At 35.6% G+C, this 23,887-nt stretch overlaps 1 pseudogene; it reads left to right on the plus strand.

The window, feature by feature from the left end:
- The first annotated feature begins 2,865 nt into the window (after positions 1-2,865).
- Positions 2,866-14,608, plus strand: LOC113113792 (regulator of G-protein signaling 14-like; annotated as a pseudogene).
- The last annotated feature ends 9,279 nt before the right edge of the window (positions 14,609-23,887 follow it).

Consider the following 23,887-nt stretch of genomic DNA (forward strand, 5'->3'; position numbering starts at 1 on the left):
TGAGTATGCAGTTGTGACAACAATCTATAGTTTTTAATGAGAGTTTTAAAGCAAGGTTGTCTGTATTCAGTGTTTATATAATGTTTAATAACTTTTATATACATGTATAAATAAATCTATGTATGTTTTTGATTCAACAGCTTCCACTGGAAATCCTCAGGGAAGTTATTTTGTCGGCGGGTGACTCTGCATATCTGACACTTTCTCTGGTTTGCAGATGGTTTAGGGATGTGCTCCGAAGTTTTTCGGAAAGCGGCACAGTTTGCCTGGCTAGAGAGTAAGATTTCCCCGTTTAATGCTCATTCTCCAATTGAATTTTGTAGTAGAAGGCTGTTAAACTTTTTTTGTATTATTATTATTATCTTTCATGTATTTTGTCTTTACACTATAAGTTGTGGCCAACTGGAAGAATTGTCCTCCTGTCTCCTGACCGGAACGAGTTCAGACGGATATACAGCATCAGGGACTGCTTGCAGTGCAGAGCCCTTTTCAAGTTTAACCCACCAGGGTACAGGGAAGAGCGTGGTGATCTTCTGGGCTTTTGTTTACACAGGATTTTGTTCCAAGGACTGTTTTTTTTTTTTTTTTCGGCATGAAACACATTTGTGTGTTAAATTCATTGAGGGGAAATAGAGAATGAACTGAGATCAACTGGTTTTGATTATTAATTGATGTCATTTAAAGTTAAACTTTGCAGTGTATAATGTTTTAATAAAAAAGCTATGAAAAACACGTGCATGACAACAGGTTTCAGTCATTTACATCAGTCTATCATTCTTTAAGGTTTCTCATATTTGATGATAACATCATTTGCTATGCATTGCTCATAATGGATTCTTAATTTAGTTGTGACAGGATTGTGAGGATTAATGAGGTTTTCAGTAGTGCAGTTCAGAAAACAAATAACAGAAAGTAACAAGTGTTTTTTCCTTGCAAAAAGTAACCATGGATTTATTGTAGTAAAAATATTTGTTGGCATATTAATTACTGTGAGCTGTAATTATAAAAACACCATAGTTTTACTATAGTTACTGTAGCAGAACCATGGTAAATTTTCGTAGGGGCCAAGGGAATGTTCACAATATTATTGGTGACGTTCAGAGACTGGTGACAATTTGTTACACACACACACACACACACACACATATATATGTATATATAATTTGAATATATAAATCAAGGTACTCCATGACTATCTACATAACCATACTTCGCATAATATTGCCGTGTCATTTTCAAACCAGCGAGTAATGCCGAGGTAGCGTCTACACTACAGCCATTGAGGGAGTAGACCATTTATTTCTATTCAGTTCGTCGTAATCCAAAACTCTTTATATTTATACGGGATGTTGTGGAAATGCAACAATAAATGCAAAAACACAACATTTATATTCACTTTTTAATTTATATTAAAAGTTTATTCATCTGAGTGTCTACTTCCGCATTACAATCCTGCTAATAGCGTCATAATTCTCTATACCAATAAGCTGTAAAATCGTCACTCACCAATAAGCTCATCTTAATCATAAATCAATAACCGCTGAGGTGGGCGGGGCGACACGTGTCACTCCGCCCCAACGTGTCGCCCCGCCCCATCGTCCAGACTGCACTCTGGGATACTTGGATTTAGCAACCGAAAGAGCTTTCTGAAGCCAGTAGGGGGAGATGTGAACTTTATAGTTTTGATCCAAAATTTAATTTAATTTAATTTAATTTAATTTAATTTAATTTAATTTAATTTAATTTAATTTAATTTAATTTAATTTAATTTAATTTAATTATGTAGTGCAATTTAATAATAATAATAAAAATGTCCTTAAAGCGGTGCGCGCATGCGCGTCAGCTGATTCTAAGTTCACCTGTTTGAAAATGAAGCGCTTAAACGCACACGAGCGCGTGTCGCGCAGGTTAAACGCACGCGGTCTCTAGTGTTCTTGACTTCAGGCATTATGGTGGCGATTAGAGGTCTAAGCCAAAGCTTCTCTCGGCTGACCAGAGGAGCATCCTTACATATAAAACTCAGCAAGAGTCGCGTGTTCAAGATGCGCTCGAGCCCGTACCAGGTGAGCGGATATGTGGATGAAAATTATTTTATTTTATAGAATGATGAACATCTATATGAATACACATTTGGTTACATGTATCGTTAATATAAAATAATAAAAATAAATCTCTCTCTCTCTATATATATATTATATAATATATTTAGAATTTTTACATTTGTTGTTTCGTCTTTAATTTGTTTTTATTTATTGTCCATGTATATTTTAGCCGCACATTTCTCTAATGTTTTTTTTTTTTTGCTTTTTGTTTCTTATTAGTTGATACGGTTACATTTTTTTAAATTAAGACTGTTAATCCACTGATGAGGGACACAATATAAGCACGTTGGCACAATACATTTAACAAGCTGTTACATAAGTGAAGCAAGATTGTTACAGTTCATATAAAACTTCAGTTTTCTGACAACTTCTGATCTGATCATTTGTACTCCATTATGTTTATAATTGATGATTATTTTTCACAGTAATCTCTGTGCTCTGATTCACTGCACGTGTGACACCACAGTATGACAAATGCTGTGAAAAATGTTGCTTAATTTCTCTCCACATGAACAGACGTGGACGTTTGTTGTGCAAGTCCATTGTGCAAGAAACTGGTTACTTTACTGCCTGTTTGAGTACATTTGTGGCCCCTAATGGTTTTGAGGTCATCCACTGTGGTTGGTTATTTAATAATTTAATTCGTCAGGTTTGTTTGAGTGCATAAGCGCAGGGGCAGGTGGGCCTTCGCACAGGTCTCATACCACACAAAGGGTTGCTTACAGTCGAAAGAGAGGTTTTGTCAGAGTAACCGCAGTTCCTCTTGCGGTGTGTTGCTATGGTAAGACTTCCCTTTGAAACAGGAAGTGACAAGAGCTGTAAGAAAGAGGGCTGGCAGGCAGCGTAGCTGTATAGGGGAACAGTTTGGAGCGACGTCCTCGGTGTCGTACCCTGATGTGGCCATGTCCAAGAAAATGAACACTCTGTCAGTGCCAGCGGGTCAGATGGTAAGTCTGGTTCAGGCCTGCTGGGGGGTTTTCTCCAGCTCAAGGATGAGGCTTCACTGATCGGTTCGGTTTAATGGGTGTGTGGTTGTGTGCATATGTTCAGAGTTGTTTCATGATCATTTAATATTTCATCTCAGCAATCAAAAATTTTTATGAACTTTTACATGAACATCCGATGAACATTTATAATCCAGAAGGTGATGGATTTTGGTTTATGGTGTTTAGTTGAGCATTTCAGCTGTTAGAAATTCCGACTGTGGCACAGGGAGATAATTGAGCGGTTTTCTTTGAGGAGTCGTAAATTTGTTGCTACTGTTTCATGACCGGTGTTTTCTTCTGGCTGGCTTGTTTAACTAGTCTTGGTGCATTTTTCCATCCACAGTCAGTCAGTCAGAGAGGATTTTTCGTCGTGTGTGTTTGATTTGAGGACAAAATTGTCCCCCGAAGTTGAGGTGAATCTGACAAAGCAGCTTTGGAGAAGTCTAGGGATGTCTTCAGGGGCAAAGATGATTCATAATTGGAACTAAGTCACTGGTTCAGTTCCGGGGGAATCTATGAATCAATAAGATGCATAGCTTGAATGCAATGTAAACGGCAACATGTCTGTGTGATGCGTACAAGTAAATATATTGCTAAAAATTCAGCAGTGTTTATTTTTAGGTAAAATTAATAGTTCATCCAAACATTAAAATATGCTGATAATGTACTCATCCTCAGGCCATCCAAGATGTAGATGAGTTTGTTTCTTCAGGGGAACAGATTTGGAGAAATGTAGCATTACGGACTTGCTCACCAATGGATCCTCTGCAGTGAATGGGTGCCGTCAGAATGAGAGTCCAAATAGCTGATAAACACATCACAATGATGCACAAGAAATCCACATCACTCCAGTATATCAATGAACATGTTGTAAAGCAAAAAGCTGTGTGTTTGCAAGAAACAAATCCATCAAGATGTTTAACTTACAAAACAAACAAAAAATAAAAACAATTTTAACCAGTCCATAATCCAAGCTTTCTCCAATCAAAAAAAAAAATGCATTTCTGAGTGAACCATTCCTTTAAATCTGTAGGGTAATAATTAGAATTATATAATATAAAATTATATTTTTATATAACATTCTCCTGAAAATTCTCTGTAAGTCTTACAAAAATCCATTTTGGCAAAAGCTTTCAATTCCTTTTTTGTGATTTTAAAAACAACAACAACAACAACAAAAAAAGTCAATGTTATTGTTTGCAGTTATTGCAATTAGCTTGTATAAAAAAGCAATCCATGGTGTGTCTTCATTTAGATGTCTTGTCAAATTGTGTTTAAGAAGAAATGCGAAAGCATGATGAGCCGCTGAGAAAATAAGCATTTTGCAATCAGGTTTTCACTTTGTTTCCATGGCAGTGCAACTTTCTATCACACAAACATGTTTTTGCCCAGTGGGTCAGTTGAAAGCTAACCTCACTAAATGTGACTGCTGCTTGAGTCGTGTGATGTCTCCTAATGAACTTTTTACTAACATCAAACACACCCATTTCCTGTTTGAGTGTACAGCTCAGGAAAAAAAAACCATGCAGCTGTTAGAATGTGATTTCCTGTGATACATTAATTCATGACTGTGATACAGGCCTCCATTGATTTCATGGTAGACTGATTGTGTTTGTTTGGTGTTGCAGACCCAGGCGGTTTCTGATGGGGGTGAGTGTTGTCTCTACTCTTCTTGTCAGTCTTGTGATCCGATCACAAGTGGGTCACCCACTGCATCATGTCAATCACGTAAACCACTTTTTATGCATGTCTTACTCATCTCTAACTGTCATCTCCGTGCAGAGCTCAACTCCAAGTTACCCAGTCGTGGCAGCAGCTCCAGCCTATCAGAGAGCTCGAGCAGGACCGGTGGTCCTCAAGGGGCTGATGGTCCAGCCAGTCGGGTGGTCAGCTGGGCGGTGTGTTTCGAACACCTGCTTGAAGACCGTGTCGGTGTGCGATACTTCACCGTAAGATTCAGTGCTGCTTTTTATGAAGCCAATGTTGGTTTGATTATCCATCATTATTTTTTTTCTCTGAAAAATCATTGAATATCAAATTTGACTTTGAGGAACGTTTATTTGTTTATCTCTCATTCATCTGTGTATGACATTGCATTTTGTTTTTGATCATCAAACTAAACATTTAAATATCTTCTTACGAAGACACATTATTGGAGATCCAGAGTGACCACTGATATTTCTATCATTTTATGTTTATACTGTTAATAAAGATCTCATTGATTTACTTTACAAGCTATCAGAATTTATCTTACTTTTGCGACCTTTAAATATCAGCATCTGTTCCAAACTGCATAAATTTGATCAGTTTGGGCCTCTGTGGTTATTTTATTTTTTGAGTGGGAGCATTTAGAGATATACCACACCATATGCAAGATTCATATCAGTGTTAGGGATTGTGAGTTAAACAAACCTCTTGTTTCTGCAAATTATATGAATGCTATTAGTTTTCAAGAGATATGGCTTTCGCATCTGATATAAAATTAAACCATTTGTTTTTTTCCCCCATGTTGTTGACAGTAGCATTAGATATAAGCATAATAAAATATGACCTCTTCACATCCAAGCAGTTGATCAGGATTTCAGGTTATTAAAACTAGTTTTATGTGTCAGCATGTAGCAAGCTGATGCACAAATGTCACTGCTCGTGATAAAAAGGAAGCACTCATTCATGGGTAAAAACACATAATTTACACCTAGGGCTTTTGTTAATTAAATGTGTGAATCATTGAAGTGTTGTGCTTTTCTTTCTTTCTTCCTGTCTCACAGGAGTTTCTCAAATCCGAGGTGAGTGCTGAGAATATTCTGTTCTACGAAGCCTGTGAAAAGTTCAAGAAAATCCCAGCCACTAGACTGGAAGAGGTATGCAAAGCACTTGTTTAACTTCTTGTAAACGAAAATCCAATGTAAAAATCTAATTAAAAAGAAGAAAATCTTATTTAAACCCATTTAAACTAAAAATCCCATTTAAATTAGAATTTTGGATTTCCGAAGATACATTATAACTTGAAATCAGCAGATTTTTCTGTATTATTTTTAAGTAAAACAGACGTTTTTTCTTAAAGCTACCGTGGGTTTAATGCCTTTCTCAAGGGCAGGATAGCAGCCCATGTGTCTCCATCAACATTGTAATCAATTGATGAAATGTAACAAAACTAGGATCTTGCACAATTAATGGGTTTTAACCTGAGCTGAGCTGAAAAACCCTTATAACAACATCCCAGTGATCTATTCACTAGAAATTCTAGTTTTGCTCATTGATTTGTGTTTGAGTGTTTGCCATGTGCATCTGCACTTTTTCTTCTCTGTATGATCTAAATCTATGGTCATAACTAGCAGTTATCACCCTAAAACTCTCAAATGTCCCCCATCAGCTGAAGAAAGAGGCGCGTTCCATCTACGACAGTTTTCTTTCTGAGAGCTCTCTGCATGCGGTTAATATCGACGATACGGCCCAGATTGAAGAGAGTGCATTAGAGACGCCTACGCCCGACATGTTCAATAAAGCACAGGGACAGGTATGAGATGTGGGTGGTAAGATAAACTGTCAACGCCAGTACTGTACAGTACTGTATAATACTCATCATGATATACATGTCATGAAATATCATAAATATATATATATATATATAATAATTTTACTTTAATGAGCAAAAGGGATTGGATAATTAAAGTATAATGTAAAGCATTTTTTGTATAATAGGATAAAATTAAAACCAAAAGATCAGGTTATTCATAACAAATGAAGGTTTCATTGCAACCTCAGCTTTATAAGAGTTCTGACTACAAGTACCCAGAGGAAGTCTCATTATTAAAATGATTATTTTCCGTAGATCTTCAAGCTGATGAAAATGGACAGCTACACGAGGTTTGTCCGCTCTCCGCTCTACCAGAACTGCATGCTGTCTTGTGTGGAGGGTCGTCCTCTTCCCAGTGTTGGAACCCCGGAGCCCAGAAGCAAAATGTCTAAAAAGAGTGCAACGCCACCTAATAACAGAAAGGTAACATTTAAAGTCAATTCAAGGCAAGTTTGGAATCAATGTTTTAGAGTCATTCCTGTGACACAAACAATAGTCCTCCTAACCCTATTCCTATCAAGTCAGGCTGTTTTTGCCACTTATTCTGACCAACCTCTGACCGGATGTTAACATCTGAAGTGACCATAAAAATTGAAACGAGGTCACTGTTATACACTAGTTCAGTCTGTCCAAACATAATAAATGATTATCTCAGACATGACTCTGAAATGTACAGTTCGGCTTTTAAAATTGATTTCCACACTTCCGTTCAAAAGTTTGAACCCTCCGCATTTTAAGTCTAAACTCTTTTGGCACTAATATCGCAATTATTTGATAAAAAAAAAAACTATTTAAAAATGTTCTATGTGAATGTATTGTAAAATGTCATTTATTTCTGTGCTTTTTAAAGCTGAATTTTCAGCATCATTACTCCAGTCTTCAGTGTCACATGATCCTTCAGAAATCAGCTTAATATGCTGATTTGCTGCTCAAGAAGGGTTTCTTATCAATGTTGAAAACATTGAATTAGAATTTTTTTGATTGGTACAGCCTGTTTTACGTACCTTGCCAGTAAACTAATAGTGATTAACAACATGAATCACACAAATTTGTAATGCTTAAAGTTACATTAGTTGGAAATAGTTAAAATGGTTAGCAATAAAATGCGATAAACTTGGTCATCAAGAAATCCAGTTAACAGGAGGTGTTAATCTCAATTTGCCAATTAATCTACATGGAGAAGAGACTAAACCCCAAACATGTTCTATAAAATGCTAAATTTGTCTAATTTAGACTGTACTGAATATAAAGTTTTTTTTATGCATTTATTTTTGTCACCTTTGAATAATAAGAGTAGTTTTGGTCCACTGGCTTGTTGCTTCATAATGTCTTTATTGCAAAATATCTGTAGTGCTTTTTAGATCTTCAGTTGAGTTTCAGTTGATCTATTCTGACACTACTTGCATGTGCAGCGTGAATGCTGTTAATATGGGCTCTGAAATGAATCTGTGTAGCATAAAGTGCAAGTGTAAACTGTTTAAAATGGAATAATTGTGTGAGAAAGTGTTACCACTCCACCGTGGGAATTTGATGCTGTGTCAGTGAGCTATCAGTCTATGAACCACAGTGAAAAAAGTGCTTATACGTGTATAATTGTGTTTTTGGAGCAGAGTGTTGAGTTGAAAGTGCCCTCATCCGACAGCAAGACCAACAGGAAGAAGAGGTTAGAGAAGAGAGGCTCATGGGGAGGTACCATCTGACTCAGTGCTTCTTTATCTGTGTGCGGCATCTTTGTGGACGTGTCTGCAGTGCATGCCATCATCTCAAGAGTCGCTCTCATGAACATGCATATTTCATGTGACTAATGGTTAAAAGTTGTCCATAGTTAAAAGGCTTATGCAATGCTTTGCAAACGGTCATAATTTATATACAAATGATAATTTTCTACTGATTTAAACGCTTCATTTTAAGGGGCGTGTCTGCTGTGAGACTTCAATGAAAACGCACACTGCTGTGATTGGCTGATATTTTTGCATACAAAATGAGCATTACTATACATGACGAACTCTCTCTGAAACTTTCACTCTAACAGCCACCTACTGTGACAGTTTTGATCATAGCATTATATTTTGATCTATTCGCATCGCATATGCAACGCTGCGTTGTAGCCGAACATGGTCATGTCCCTATGATGATTGATAATCTCCTTAATGCAACATAATTACTACATAAATACTTTAATCATAACTAGCATAACGTAAATAATGTAAATAAGAGCAGAGTGTGAATTTGATTATAACAGGCGAAAATACAGAAATCAAATCACTGACAGACTTGCGTGCTCCACAGACTATAAAGAGAACAATCTTTAATCGCTTTCTGTATATAAAAATGATTGCAATATAGATAACAGATGGTTTTCATGCAACTAACAGGTATAGCAACAAAGTTAATTGTGTAGTTGCTGGCTTGAATCACTATTGCGTGAATGGCAAAATGTCTGTAAATATACATATTACACCAATCACAGCTCTTGGTGCTCGTGAAATATAGTACCAGATTTTTATATTGTTTCTTGAGTTTAATTTATAGCAATGGTTTTTAGACCAAAAAGAAGGGTGCAATCCAGCTGTTTGTTTTGCACCAGAAAGAAGGGCGTAGGGGGAAACCAGGTGTTTCAGAAGGGTAGAAACTAATGTCTTAAACTAGTTTTTTTTTTGTTCTGAACATCCATGGAAACTTTCAAACTTTTTAATGTCTCTTTTGTTTGCATGCTTTTTCAGCCATAATTACGCTAACAGTGTTTGTTTCTCAGCTGACCAGTCGTATCAGCATGTGATGGTGTCTCGTAAAGAGTCTCAGATCTCAGTGAAGTCTAACAGCAGTCTGGAGTTGGTCTCTGGATTTGGGCGAGCTGAGGTATCTACATCAATCCAAATATTCCTCCAAATTAATGTTTTTGCTTTTCATGAAGGGAATGCAAATCCATGTAGGACCACAAAAATATAGCACCGTATTCAGTATTATGATGACATGTACTGCTGTTAAAATCATTGGGCTAGTAGTGTTAAAAAAAAAAAAAAAGCTTCACAGCCTAAACAAAAGCATGATTTGCTTTTGCTAGCTGTCCTTGTGGGGAAAACGTACGGTTTAACATACAAGAGTATTTAGTATGAAAATAATATACTTTTATCTCTTCTGGAAGCTGCTTCAAACTGGCAAAATAGCTAAGAGTGGATTCCTTTTGTTTTTTGGCCAAAAGCTTGAACACATCTCTGCAAACAAGATAATAGACATGAGCTAGAAGTCTCAGAAGTTAGTTTGATTTCATTTCAGCAGTTGCAAGATATGTTCGAATGAAAAATGGAAAAGCATTATGTTTTTAATAGTTTGTTCTGTCTCTGTCAGAACGGGCGCTGCAATGTGGCCATCTCTGATCCAGAAGCCTTGAGTTGTGGTTCTCCGACAGCCGATAAGTACTGCTGTGTCTACCTGCCGGACGGGACCGCCAGCCTGGCCCCTGCCAAACCCAGCGTGAGCCTCAGAGACATGCTGAGCAGCCTGTGTGAGAAGAGAGGCTTTCCTCTGAAAGATGTCATCATATACCTACAAGGCAAAGATAAGGTCAGTCTGGCAACCTAAATGAGGGCAATGAGGTCTTCACACATTTATCTTACCTGTGACTTCAGCTTTATGGCTCCACAAGATCTTTGACAACGGCAAGCATTGTCAAGTTGCATTTGATCTATACAATACAGATTGTTTTAAACTTTTAGCTTCCCAGTAAAAGCTCTTCAATTATGAATTTCAGCTTTAAATCAGCTGTGAAAAGCCAATAGTATCATTATTCAGCTCAAGTCAGATCAGTGTTTAGTTAGTTCAATAATAGTGCAAAATATTTTGACATTCAATCTCTGCATCATGTCTTTGTATACTATATCTATTATTTTAAATTCCATTACTGCAAAAGCAATGTTTAGTTTTGCAAGATTATTTTCTGCCCTCTCTCGATCTCTGAGAATTCAATTTAGAGTGGCATTAAAACATCCAGTTTATGACTTAATAATGTTCATGAACACCGCTCTGATTGGTTAAATGCTTTGCATGTGAAATTAGATATTTATACATGGGTTGTTTTAGTATCGAGATGCTATTACTGGTTTATTATTATTTCAAGTTAGTTTTTATTTTTAGATTCGGTTTTTAATTGTTTATGCATGTATTTGGCGAATGGCCACAACTGAAACGTAAATTTACACCCCTTTTTGGCTGAAATGGAAAATTTACAAGTTTATTCTATTAAATATTAAATGTTTTACATATATTTGTCTTCTGAGCTTTTTAATGCACCAGTTTTAAGACTATATTATTGGTCTAAGTTTATTTATTTATTTTTTTAACCATGATATTTGTGAGGATAATGAATGTTTGCTTCTCGACAGCCTCTTTCTCTGGATCAGGACAGCGCTCTGTTTGGAGATCAACAGCTCACTTTGGAGCTCAAAGTTACATTTGCGTGAGTCACACATATTGTACGCACACAGACCTTAGATAATCATAAACGCAATAGTTGAAAAAACCTTAAACATTAAAATAATACCCTTAACCTTTTAAGGATACACCAGCATCTTATCTAGCATCAGCTAACTGCAATACCCAAAATCTTCTTTAGACATTTATTTTATTTCTAGCATTTTGTTTTATGGTTCTAGTTTTAGTTACCTGTAACCGCCGTGGGGCTCAGATATGTTGACAGGTTTGTTTGTGTGCAGGCTGTACATTGCGTTTGCAGAAAGAACGATAGGAATCATTGCAAAGTCGAGCAAGAATTTGGGCGATACACTTTCCACTGTCCTACAGAAATACCAAGTGCGACCTCAGGATGTGCAGGTTACTCTGGTGTGTAAACGCTTTATCCCACATGTCAAAAACTGATGTGTGAGGCAGTGAACAATGGGAGTTTTGTGAACACACAGAGCATTTGAAATAAAACTTTTTTTTTTCTTTTCCCTTTCATTCCAGAGTGGCTCAAATGAACCTCTAAACATGAGTACAAACGTGTTTCGTCTTGCCAACAAAACACTGTGTTTGGACAAAGTTAAAGGTGCGTTAACAGTTTTCATTTTAAACTGATAAATTGTTGCACAATTTATATTGATCTACAAAATAAATGTGTTTGGTAATATACTTAAGTAGAAAAACTTATTTTATAAATAAAAATAATACATCTAATTTAAATATTTTATTTATTTTATTAAAAATTATTTAAATTTAAATGATTTATTTATTTTTTTACAAATTTTATTAAAATTCTATAATTCACTCATCTATCATTCTAGTTTGTATATTTGTGTATGTGCATTATTGGGCAAAAGTTTAGACCCAGTACATTTTATTACCTTAAATCTTTTGATCTGCTCAAATGGTTCAAAATACATTGTCTAATTTTACAAATCTCTACAAAACTAACATTGAAGTAAAAACAAATAAGTAGATAAGTTGGACAAGATAATGAAGAGAAAAAAAACTGTAGACTGTGTTAAAAACATAAACTTGAGGTCTGTATTTTTTAGGCTTTAAATTCTGTCAAGCTAACACAATGAACTCGATTTCTTTTCTTTTCCACTTCTAGTATCTTCTTGCAGGATTTAAATCAATGTCTCTGGGTTTAGTTATGCAAACCGCTTGTGATATTCTCTCTGTCTCTCTTGTGTCAGTTTGCGTTAGGCTTATTGTACTTTCCCGTCACAGTGTTTTTGCCCCACTCAAATGAAACCTCCACCTCAGGGGTCATTGCAGGCTTTAAAGCAGCGTTTGAAAGCTCATTTCCTCGCTGTAGCTCTTCAGATGGAGCGGAGAGGGCTGAAGGGACCACCACATTACACCAGACCTTAAAAATAGGATTATGTGGGAGGTGTTAACTGACAGTCTTTCTTGTGATCTCATTTCCTCACTCCTCAGACTGTTTAATGACGTGTATCTCTGTGTTTTAGTTGGTTTGGAGACTCAAGCCGCTTTACCAACAGCCAAAGCAAATCCCAGACCCAGAAGAAACCAGGAAATGGATGGTAATGCAGAAGTCTTACATTTATGGTGTATATTAACATGCTAGTTATGCAACCTTCAACTGAAAGCCAAAGCCAGGAAATGCACATTATGTGATCTCATGTGCAAACTACCCTGTGTTTTCGAAAGAAATGCAGTGCTCATAATTTGTCCATCCATTATGAGGACTGAATCTATTTATTTTTACATTTAATTTGTTTTGAAAACATTATATTCCACTTGCATTTAAGTTATTTAATTTGTTTTATTATTAATTACATATTATTGCATACTGGTCAGTGTACTAATAGTATGCACTAAGCCATAGCTTGTGTTCTATTGAATATGACCGTATTTGTCTGACATATCAAAACTGTTGGGCTGTTTTCTTTCAGGTCTTGTTGAGCTGCTGTCCCGTGCACAGTGCAGTCGTGTGGAGGACCAGCGTGGTTTACTCACCAAAGAGCAGCTGGAGTTACCGCAGTTCCTGCAGCTGCCAGCAGGGAACGAAGAGCAGACTTCCTGCGACCAGACACAGGATTGTGTCCTTTGACCTGAAAACCATTCAAGCACTATTCAAGCAACTTAAGACTCAAATCAGTTAGCTGTATGGGAGACTGGAGGAGAGAAACTCTGAAAAGGTTACGCAAGTGTGTGTGTGTGTGTGTGTGAGAGAGCGAGAGAGAGTGAGTTGAGGTTTCTTAACCTTGAGAGTGATTGAGTAAAGTGTATATTTTGTAAATTACAGACACTGCCATGTAGAGCTCTTAGAAACGCTGCCTGTCAAATAATGCAAAATTATAGAAAGTTGCCTTTAAAAAAAAATCCAACTACATTTGCTTACTAAAACAATTGTATTTATTTTCATATCAGATTGTATGTGCAATATCAAGTGTGCTCTTATTTATCAGAACATATTTGGTATGGGAACTCATCTAGTATGACTTTATATTGAGTGTGTTTTGTTTTTCTTTTGTTCACAGTGAGTTTTAGGGTCTGATTAAAAATGGTTTTGTGTGAGCTGTTGTGTGAAACTGCACTGTGTTGCGTGTGATTTTAGGCACTTTGTTTCATTTGGTGAGACAATCTGATATGAAATGAGATAAGCAAGGTCATATTTAGTTTTGAAATAATTTATTTCAAATGTCCTAAATTAAATGTAATTTCCACTCGATGTTGTTCCAAAACTGTATGACCATGATCATTCATTTAAATTGTTTGTGTATTATTTGTCTAGTACTACTCTTTTGTGTAAAATGAAAGCATATATTGGACATTTACTTTAAATTTATAATTTTTTTCTCCAAATTCTCAGACAAACATCAGAATTATGAAATATAAACTCTGAATTATTAAATTTACATCTTGCTATTCTGAGTTTTTCAACATATTTGCCTGAATTTATTTATTTATTTTATTTTTTTACAATCTCACAATTCAACTTGCAATTGCAAGTTTACATTTCACAGTTTTGCACAGAATTGCGAATGCGAATTGCAAATCTGACTTTATATCTCGCAGTTGTGAGAAAAGTAAATGTTAAGAGTCCAGTTGCCTAAATCGGGAGTAAACCAGTGCCAAACTACAGAATATTCCAGGGATTCTCAAGTCATGCAGGCTTTCATGGTACTGTATGAGCAAAGAGCAGTGTGAACTTTCAAAATGTCTCATTTCCTCCTACAAAACGTTATACAGGTTTAGAACGGTGTGAGGTTGAGTAAAAGATCACATTTCCTTTAAATGAATCTCTTCTCTGATATTGAGTCACGTACTGTCATTTAAACTAGAGCAATGAAGTCACTTATCAGTATTTTGCTGTTTTTCTCTAGTGTGTGTAGAATGTTTCACTTCCTCTCTGATATGGTTGTCTCAGATTCGTTTTGTCTGAAATGCAGGGGAGCATTACTGTGTTGTCATCAACTAAATGTAAAAAAAAAAAAAAAAAAAAAAAAAAAAAATGCCACGAAGTATTTTGTTTTGCTTTAGAACATTGATTTTTAAACCTGTGAATCCATTAGAATATATGAAGAGATTTTTAGGTGCACCTCTAGTTTTTCTCTTCCCCCTTTTCTGAAGCAACGCAGCATGGCCTCGTCCCCTTTGCTGCCTCTTCATGAGGGCGGGGTTTATCTGGGTTTGTGATGTCATGAACCCGGGAAGTAATTTTTGTAAACCACTAAAATGCGTTCAAAAGGTGCATACAATAATGTGTGTGTGTGTGTGTGTGTGTGTTTGTCACTCATTTGCTCCTGTTTATTCGGCAAATATTTGTAAATAATTTTTGCGTCATTACACATTGTTTTAAATATTCTGGAGACTTAATTGTAACGTTTTAATCAGACATTGATTTGATTATTAAAAAGGTTGTTTGATGTCATTAAATATTGCCAAACATGGTCACCTTTTGTATGCATTTGAGTGTTTCCAGCCCTTCATCTCTCTCTGTCTCACCTTCATCATTCTCTTACACTCATCCATAGTGTGTGTTCGTGACTGGACTGGTGGGTGTGTATGCTTGTCTGTGAAATTATGAATGGGATGCGCGCGCGTATGTGTGTGTGTGCATGTGTATGTGTGTGTGAGAGAGAAAGAGAGTGAGAGAAAGGGAGGGATGGAAAGACACTGCATCGTGAAAGGAAGATTCACTCCCTCGCTGCTCACCTTCACAGACAGACAGGAGAAGGGTAAGCCATCATCTATTTCCATTTGATCATCATCCATTATAATCAGACGATTAATAGTATGTTTTTATTGTATTTGTGTAAGTATTGTATGATGTGCCCCGTCTTGAACACCAGGGTGTGTGTGTTATACTGGTGTATTTGTATGCAGCAGTTGTTCCAGAATCACTGAAAGGCGAATGGACTCAAACTGCGTCCTATTCTGATGATTTGTGTTTAGTAACCTGGACTAAAATGGTGTTTGTTTCCGGACATTCAGAGCCTTGGTTCTGATTTCATGATGTTAGACAGCAAATCTTGCTCTTTAGTGTCTATGGAAGAGGATAATGGGTCTATTTCTGTCCTCCCCACTGAATGGTTTCTTTTAAGAATTTATTAGGAACAACAAATGAAGGTGTTGGTGTGGTATTAAATATGTACTGCAGGTCTGACTCACAGAAATATCATGACCGTATGAGAATATGACTGACATGACTGGAACTGATGTCCAAGAGATGCCTCACCCAAAAATGAAAATGTTCATTTACTCAGAGATATTTTGAAGAATGTAGCTAACCAAACATTTGACTGTAGCCATTGACCATCATTTTTTTATACTATGGAAGTCAATGGCTATCATCAGCTGTTCTTCAAAATATCTTATTTTGTGTTCAGTATAGAAAGTTATATCAGATGTTTGATAGTTATATACCATGCTACAGTAAGATGCTTTACTATGGTAATACTACGGTATCTTTTGGTGTTCAAGTTTTGATGAATTCTTTAGACCTTATCTAACATAATACCGAGTCTAATGTGTTTAGGTCTAAATATTAAGTACAGAGATCCAAATTTGCATTATGACATTTTAAAGTTTATAATATAATTTTATTGTAGTATAGAGTATATTGTGTATATATAGAGTTTGAGTAGACATTTAGAATAATTATGAGTTACTATTGCTATAAAATTTGTAATTTGATTTATTTTATTAAATAATTTGTAATGTGTATATAATTGCATACATTAACATATAATAACAATTATATAAATTATAAATCTATATTCTATAGTTTATGCAATATATATAACATGTCAAGTTATGGTTTAAGTATTTCAGATTATTATTAATACAAATTGTTATAGTGTGTGTGTGTATATATATATAGAGAGAGAGAGAGAGAGAGAGAGAGAGAGAGAGAGAGAATATGCAATACAATACAATTAGAGTGAAGACTTTAATCGTTGTTGTTATTATTAATGTTATAGAATTAGTTTATTAATTTAAATGCTTTTGAGGATCTCTTGTACAACCCCCAGCCTGAGAACCAATGCAATAACACTTAAAAATCTGTTGGTTGCTTTAATACAGGCATACACTGTATTTTCTTTGAGCACAAACATGTATAAACAATGCTTACATAGTATTGTTGCCCAGTTTGTGTGGAATACTGTGTAATCAGAATAAGAAACCGAAAAAACACAAAAGTCTGTGCAAGTCAAAACATCTCCAGGGCCCCAAAAAACCCCTCAGACCCCAAGAGGGTTAAAATAACACTTTGGCAACCACCTTGAACACACTACAAACCACAGCAGCCTCTTGAAAAGCTTTCCCACCACACTCTTCTGTCCTAGAGAGCTAAAAGGACAATGTTGTGTATGGCTCACAGAACAATAGAATCATGAAGATCATCGGATATCATTTAGAGATACGCTCATCAGAGCGTGTGTGTGTGTGTGTCACTATATCGTGGTCTCTCTGGCTCAGAAACGTCACCTTTAGTGTCGTTGACTCACTGGTGTGGATGAATCGATAGGAAGTGTGTCTTCCTCCTCTCGAGTCACAGAGCTCTTCACAGTGACACCAGAACATCGAGAGTTTAACCTCTCACACACACTCATTGCTTTCATTTGAACTTCTTGCATGCACACTGTCCTCAGAGGATGCCTGTTCATCACTGCTCAACAGGCGGTGGATTGTCAGGCCTTAATTGAACAGCTAACTCGAAAAAAATTCTATAATTTTAATCTGTATTATTTCAACCCAGGGCTTTCTGGTTACAAATTTCTGGCATGAATTGTAAAAAGTAGATATTTAATTGCATGTCAGAGCTGCTTTTGTACCATGCAGTATTTATACTGTCATGCAAAAGTAGCATAAAAGTAAATGCATATGACTTGTGTAGTAAGTATTTATACATCAACATAATATTCAAGACATGGCTGGTGTGACCAAAGCAATTTTGCTTCTTATTATCAAAACTTTTAAAGTGAACTCCTTCTAAATGCCCTGTTTGCATCCATTTGAATCAGATTACTTTTTTTTTTTTTTTAACAATTGAAGAACAAGTCAAAATTATTTTGTGCTATCACTGACATTTATACCCAAAAAACTGTACAGTATCATATTTGATATGTATAAGGCCTCTTAATTATGAATTTGATAAAAGCTTTGCTTAAAATCCTTCAATTCTCTTTACTGAAGTAAACATAAGAATAATTTGATTGTTGGTAAGATTTGACAACTGTTTTTACTTGATTATCCAGACATCATTTTTTGGAAAAATCATGCTCAAATGTATAATATTAACGTTCCTTTTGAGGAATGTTTATTTGTTCATCTCTCAATATTATAATATTATAATATTATAAAGTCACTGCATTACAAACGTCAGAATTTCCTGGTACTTGTATCAGCATCCGCACCAAAAATGCATATTTTTGCTCCGTTTGGGCCTCTGAATAAAATTGAGTTTTTCTTTTTTTTTCTCATGAGCTCTATATTCTCCGTGTCATACTTCGAGACATAAAAGCCTGATGTATTGTGAATACTCCACAAAAACACATGCACACTTTTCTATATATAAAGTTTTAAAAAACTGTTCTATAAAAAAAAAAAAAAAAATACACAAATTATTTCAGGTATTAGAGGGTTAACTTTTGAGCGTAGATTGTTTCTCTTTAGACACTGGTCAGTGTGCTGTAGTGCCCTCTAGTGTTAGTGAGACGCAACACACTTCCTCTCCACAGGCTGTGTATAACAACCGATGAATGCTTGAATCTGATTGGCTGACGAACGTTCTGAGGTGTGCAATTATTTTCAGGGAAACACACAGCGAACGTAGTTCCAGACATATGGAAGCATATGGGTAGCAATATTCAATTTGGACATTCAATTTACATTTTCCAATACAATTTTGCAACGTTTGGTGCAAAATGAAAATTAAGTTACATAATTTTCATTTGCCATTTCATACACTAGTTTTAATATGTAAAATTAATACCAATTTTAACGCTTTATAAGTTGCAAAATTAAAATAAAAATGTATTACAGAAATGATTAGATATGTATAACATGTTCAAGCAAAAACTGTGGCAAAATGATCATTCAAATGCTATTTTTCTTAATTGCATTAACACTCACAGTCAAGACACTTACGATTGCATTTTCATTCAATGTCCTGCAATGAATGTACGATCACGTATCTGCCCCCTCGCGCCATGTCACAAGGCGGGGCTTGCAGAAGGTCAAGAGACTCAAGACTCAAGAAGAGGATTCAAATGAAAGAACATGGACAGTTGGTCCTTGTACGTTTTGATCATTTTGGTTTATGGCTTCAATATTTAATTCGCACTTGTGGGCGGAGCTGAAACGCTGCTTTCTTCTGATTGGTCGAATCGCTCCAGCTTCAGCTCGGTCTTTTCATTCTTTCAGACAGAATAAGAGTCAGTGCGAGTGCGGTCTGAAGCCACCGTTCACTTTTAATTAGCATAATATTCAAATCAGATGTAGCTATCATTTATTTATAAATATAAATAAATATAAATATAATTCAAAATAAATATAAATATAGCATAACATGATCGGCTCGGAATGAATTTTCAAAGTGCACATTGAATTTTGCTACATCAATTGCGGGAAATTGAATGAAAATGCAATCGGAAGTGTCTTGACTGAGTCTAAATGCATTTAAGAAAAATAGCATTTGAACATGTTATACAAATCTAATCATTTCTGTAATACATTTTCATTTTAATTTTGCAACTTGTAAAGTGTTAAAATTAGTATTCATTTTACATATTAAAACTAGTGTATGAAATGGCAAATTAAAATGATGTAATTTAATTTTCATTTTGCAGCTAACATTGCACAAATTTGACGATTTGATTAGCAAATTAAAGCCTACACATGACATTTATCACTAGCGAGGTAATAACAGTGCTGTTTAGAAATGCACAGAGGTAACCCAATTCACACAATTGCTCTATCTCTCTTTTTTCCTCTCTCTCTCTCTCTCCTTTCCAATTAACTTCATTAATAACTGCATTAGAATGCTATCAACGGCTCCATTACCAGCTTTAAAATTATGTTTTTTTAGAAAAAAGAGGCCTTCGATGAGATGCGGAAGAAATAATCCTACTCACAATAACGATTTAAGTACAAAAATTGGAGGAATCCCTTTAGCTATATCTGTTTGATGTCTTCAGGTGTGGTAACCGTAGTATAAGTGGAATAATTGACGACGGGCCGTTGAATTATTACAAAAATAATGCACACCCGAGGTGGTGATGCAGTCACTATTATTCGTGTATAATAATCGTTCCATTCTCTTTTGTCTGACAGGCGGCTGTGCTGTTGGATCATATAGTGCTTGAGGAGACACTCACGACTAAATCATGGATCAGAAGGTGTGTAAAACTTGCCGAGCTGACAGAAAATGGCTCTTTTGCTGAGTGCTCATTTTACTGTGCTGAACCTCTCTCTCTCTCTGTATGTCTCTCTCTTTCTCTCTCTCTCTCTCTCTCTCTCTCTCTCTCTCTCTCTCTCTCTCTCTCTGTATCTTTGCAGTCCACTTCCCCCCAGAGACATGCGGTGAAAAGCAGGTCGAAATCTACAGAGGAAGTCCAGCAAGCGAAAAAGGTTAATGGATAGTTGTGTCAATATATTGTGTGTGTTTGTGTCATTGGTAACAGTATCTATTGCTTCCTTGAGTTCTGAGGATCATTTACACCTAAGTCCAGAAAGAATGCACAGGACCACTGTACAATGCATTTCCTAAACATTGTTGGGATAACTACTGGTAGAGCTTTGTGTTAGCATGGCAAGGTTGTGGGTTTGATTCTCAAGGAACACATGTTAGGTAAACACTGTTCGCCTGATGCACTGTAAGACGCTTTGGATAATGGCATCTGCTAAATGCATTAATTTAATTTAATTAACTACAGTATCTTTTGATTAATGTTAGGCCTTCCACATCCCTCAGAAATCACTGCCTGGAGGGTCAGAGTTGGAAAAGGTGAAGGTGAGTGTTGAACCTGGTGTTTGTCACTACCAAATATTACTACAATGATAGAAAAACCTGGAGAATAAAAAAAAAACTAAAAAAAAAACTTAATGGATGGAGAAACAAATGCCTCTGACTAGAAAAAAAGCCATTAATTTATTTGAAAAATAAATATTTTACATAGGCATTTGACAAATGTTAATAGATACATTGCAATTTAAATTAAATAAAGAACAATAAATATTAATAAGTAATATTTTCCCCAATATTTCATTTATTTTTTAATGCATTTACTTATATTGTCAGTAAATAAGTAAATACTTCTAAATTACCCATTTACTTCCATTATAAATGCTTGTTTTGCATACAAAGTATAAAGAGTCCTTAAAGAATTAAAATGATTTTCTGTGGTAATTGGTCATTTTTAGTGAAATAGGGATATGAGATCTATTTAATGTGCTTTTTTAGGAAAAAAAAACACATGCATCTGTCAAGTTGGAAAGTTTGGGCTTTTTGGTACTTTGTCTATTTGTGTTAATAGATTCCAGTTACAGGAAACATTTTTAAAGGATGTTCTTCCTCTTACACTGAGCCATAAATCTCCACTTCATTAGTACACACGCCATTTTTGTACTAAATATTTATACAAATTAGTGCATATTTAATTAAATAATGTATCATTTGCATATTTATACCTAACAGTTTAGAAGACTTGTAATACAAAAATGGTTGCAGTTATCAGTGTAATCATTTAACTGGGTAAGTATGGTGATAACTATTATTTATTTTATATATATAGCCTATTCACCTGCAGAGTCCTGCCTTAAAGGCTGTTTCATTAGATTGGTTTCATGATCTATCATGACCTAGCTTTTTTTTTTTTTTTTTTTTAGATTTGATATAGAACAGATTAATTTAATATATCCAACATAATCTAAAACTGTTCATTTATCTCTTGGTTTTGTATGTTTCAGGAGGGACCAGAAGAAAATGTGACTCCAGCATCATCCACAGAAGAGCTAAAGTGATGCTGCCATTAATCTGTGTTTCTCTCACGCACATAAGGTTTTAAAAACAAGGTTTGGTATAGTACAGTTAAAGCATTAGCTCCTTTTTTTTGTTGGATTTTCAGTACAGCTCAACACACGCACAATTATGAAACCTGTCGATCTGCAGCACGTTCAGTCTTCATGTCTGTACACTGACAGTAAAGATATAAACACCTCATTATATTTTCTGCACAGCCAATAAGTGCTGCTGTTAATGTGTACATTATTAATTAACATATTAATGTTTTGGTTGTCTGACATCATAAATCTACAGAGCCCCTAAAGGTTCATTGTGATGGAAAAATTCAATGCTTTTCTTACTGAATGCTTATGCATTTTGCATCAAAGGTTATTGGAAGCAAAGTTAGTGAGAAAACAGTTTCTTGAGGGAATGTAAAAGTTTTACAGTAAATGCACATTTTCCCTCACATCTATTTTTGTTTTCAAGCCATCTTGTCTTTTTCGGGGCTCAGTAGAATCCCTCAGAAATCAAAATGAGTCATTTTTTCAATTTAGTTTATTTTGTGACAGTTTCAGTGTATTGTTTTCTAAGAACGCTTGATGCTGGCTTGTTTCTACAGTCTGATATGTCTGTTGAATGTTTTTCACTCCACACTAGCTCTCTCATGTATTTGGGCTCCTGTAAGTCAAATAGTGTCAGCCGCTCATTCGTTGACTTATTTATTGGCATCAGCTGAACAGAGCTGACATACAGTATGAGTCAGCTGAAGATGTTGTGTAAGTGTTTACAGTATCCATAAGTTAAACAGTTTGTGCTAATAAAGTTTTAACCACTCATCATGCTAAAGTTCAGTGACTGAGTCGTCCTCACAGCATCTCACACCTGTAAACAAGTTACATGAAATCTGTGCAGTCTCTATAGTGCAAACAATTTCTGACTAAAGTAAAATTAAACCACCATCAAGTGTTAAGATAAGATGTGTTTAAGTACACCCCTATACCCCCCCCCCCCCCCCAAAAAAAACTAACAAGAAAACAAATTGCTGAAATGTACTTATCCTCAGGTCATCCAGGATGTATCACTTGCTCACCAATGGATCCTCTGCAGTGAATGGGTGCCATCAGAATGAGAGTCTAGACAGCTGCTAATAATATCATAATAATCTACAAGTAATTCACACCACTCCAGTCCATCAGTTAATGTCTTGTGAATTCGTTAGGATGTTTCATTGGGACCTTTTTACCTTCAGACTGTTTCTTCTGTCTAAAATACCAGTCCTTTATCCATAATATTTCTTTCTTCAGTGAAAAAGTAATCTCGTCTGAATCAGGAGAGAAATAACCACTGCTTACAAGTTATAACGGTCTAAAACTGTTCTAAACCATTAAATATGAGAGTTTTTCGTGGGAGGAAGTGTTATTATTGATTATGGTGTTGTAATGTGAGCAGAAGCAATGTTTTTTTCCATTGAATGATGGATTTGTTCACAAACACACAGCTTTTCATGACACTAGATGTTAATTGATGGACTGGAGTGGTGTAAATTGTAGATTTTTGTGTTTTTATCAGCTGTTTGGACTCTCATTCTGACGGCACCAATTCATGCATACAACACAGATTTAATGATTTTTTTTTTATATATGGTTCCCATTTCAGCAAATAACCAAACTCTATTTTTGTACAGTAAATCTGGCCTAAACAATGCTTAACACTTGCAGTCCCCCAATTTATTTCTTTTTTTTAATGGCTGTCCTCAGATTAAATTTTTTCAGAGGTGAACCGGTGCATCATACTGTCTGACTGCTGACACTGCAGGCCTCTCCACAATAATTAATCTGACCAGACCACACATGACTGACCACTGACCACAGCTCCATGAGCTAATGCTCAAATCATTCATTTTGCTGCAATACTTAGTCCAGTTTTTAATCTTCACTTACTAATGTCAAGTTTAGTTATTGTGTTTTAAGCATCACTATTACTCATAATTTAATAAACCCATAAGTTTAAAGATCAAATTTGAGCAGTACGTTTTGTACAGGCAAACGCCACTCATTTTCTTTAGTAAATAGAAAAACATTTGACATTACAGCTGTCCTGAAGACTTAAACATAGCATGTTTTATTTGTACTTTTCATTTTGAGTATTTAAACCTAACACATGTATATGTCTCTAACACCTAGTACAGTCAAGATCAGCAAAAACATTTGACAAAAGTAGTTCTACATCAAAACTTGCTTTGTTGTCCTAATGCCAGCTGGCAGCGTCTCAGAAGTTTACC

This window comes from Carassius auratus, chromosome 14 (assembly GCF_003368295.1).
Source record: "Carassius auratus strain Wakin chromosome 14, ASM336829v1, whole genome shotgun sequence".
Classification (NCBI taxonomy): Eukaryota; Metazoa; Chordata; class Actinopteri; order Cypriniformes; family Cyprinidae; genus Carassius; species Carassius auratus.